Source organism: Gossypium arboreum, chromosome 5 (genome assembly GCF_025698485.1).
Source record: "Gossypium arboreum isolate Shixiya-1 chromosome 5, ASM2569848v2, whole genome shotgun sequence".
Lineage (NCBI taxonomy): Eukaryota > Viridiplantae > Streptophyta > Magnoliopsida > Malvales > Malvaceae > Gossypium > Gossypium arboreum.
Genome location: NC_069074.1, coordinates 26526905 through 26528972, shown reverse-complemented (window position 1 = coordinate 26528972; position 2068 = coordinate 26526905). Strand labels below are relative to the sequence as shown.

At 33.8% G+C, this 2068-nt stretch overlaps 1 non-coding gene across 1 annotated transcript; it reads right to left on the bottom strand.

The window, feature by feature from the left end:
• Positions 1–337: 337 nt before the first annotated feature.
• On the bottom strand, positions 338–422 carry TRNAM-CAU (transfer RNA methionine (anticodon CAU)). The gene is given in 2 exon segments: positions 338–373; positions 385–422. It is a non-coding gene; the product is annotated as a tRNA-Met (tRNA).
• Positions 423–2068: the final 1646 nt, after the last annotated feature.

Genomic DNA, 2068 nt, shown 5'->3' with positions numbered 1-2068 from the left:
GAAGATGAGATATGGAAGAGAAGATAGTGGAGATTGGAAAGCAAATGTAGGTTATGTGAAAGAGAAATATTGGCTGTCGGATACCATAGGTCTTAGACCCCAAAAAGAAGAAACTGCAAATTTTCTAACAAGATTAGAGAATTGCTATAAGCATTCAATTTTCCATTAATAACAAAATAAGGATACCTAAAATGCAAGATTAATTTCTAAAATCTAGTTTGAAAGAATTTTTTTTTTTTTTAAATGATGCCATGCAGTGACCTATTACGTAGTCTAACGACAGTGAAGCATAACCACCTGTTTTTTTCTTGATTAATTTTAAAATGGAAAAAGATAATGGGGTGAGAGAGGCTCGAACTCTCGACCTCAGGATAACACAGAAGCTATGAGACCTACGCGCTAGCCAACTGCGCCACCACCCCTTGACGTCCAAGCTTTACTATAATATTTTATAACTCTTTCTGAAGGAGGACCGTATCAAAAAATTAGAAAATTACCTGAATCGTGTTGTTTTATTGCATATATGTGACACCCAAGAGAGCACAAGAGAAGAAACTAAAAGGCATATTTGTTTTTTAAAATTAATAGTAATTTTTAAAAATGAATGACAATTTTATTGTAGAAGTGGCTTTTTTCTGAATCATTTGAATTATTTTATTTAAATATATTATATAAAAAATTTAAAAGATAAAATACACTTAAAATACTATCCATAGCTCCTCTTCAATCCATAAATAAGACGATAATATGTTTCAACACACTCGAATCCACATTCTCCTGTGTTAAATATGACTCCTATTTTTAGTCAAATTTGAAAAATAGTCTTTTAGTTAAACTCTATTTACTTGTTTCAATCAAACACTAATTAGTTTAGATTATTTTATTATTGTTTGATCTATGAATTTAGCCTATAAATAGGCTCTTTTACAACCTTAGAAAATACACCCATTAGAGATTAGAACTCATAACATATTTAGAGAATTTTGTGTTTACGTTTTGTGGGTTCTTTGTTTTCGGGTTTTCGGGGTTTAGTTTTTATCTCCATCTTTTGTACTCTTCGTTCTTTTGCCATTATAGTAAAATTATCTTTGCCCGTGATTTTTCATCCTCTTTGGAGGGGTTTTTTCACATTAAATTTGTGTGTTCAATTTCTCAATTTATTCTGCTATTTTCTTGTTCGTTACTTAATCGGGTTAAAATCTTAACAAGTGGTATCAGAGCTAATTCAGTTTTCATAGATCAGCCTGTTCAGAGGTGGCAACAACAAGGTTTGAAATTGAGAAGTTCGATGGTGAGACAAATTTCAATCTGTGGCAAGTTCGAATGATGGCAATTCTAGTTCAATCAGGCTTGAAAAAGGTTGTTATCAGGAAAAAGCCTGAGAATCTAAATAAAACAGAATAGGAAGAGCTTGATGAAAAGACTTTATCTGCAATCTAGTTGTGCCTCACGAATACGGTATTGCAGGAGGTATTGATGGAGAAGATCTCATCTGCCTTGTGGAAAATGTTAGAAACTCTTTATGCGACTAAGTCTCTAGCTAACCATTTAGTGTTGAAACAACGTCTATTTACGTTTCGCATGTACGAAGGTAAGCTTCTTAGAGATCACATTAGTCAATTCATTACTCTTTTAAATGATTTAAAGAATGTTGAGGTTCATATTGACGATAAAGATCGGGCTATGCTATTATTGTGCTCTTTACCCCCTTCATACAAGTCTTTCAGGGAGACCTTGATTTATGGCAGAGACAAACTCTCGTTCGAAGATGTGAAGGGTCATTTGTTGAGTATAGACAAACTCGACAATGAGCTTCATTTGGATAGTAAGACAGATAGGCAAGCTTCCGTTTTGGTAGCATCAAAGAAACGATATAAAAGGTGTCGCTATTGTAAAAAGTTAGGTGACGTCAAAGCAGATTGTTATAAACTGCGAAATAAAAGAGCTGCTGAGAGTAACGAGGAAGATGTAGCTGGTGCTAATTTGGCCGATGAAAATGGGGATGATTTCTTGTTAGTGTCAACAAGTGATAACATCAAGCTCACGTCCGAGTGGATCCTAGATTCAG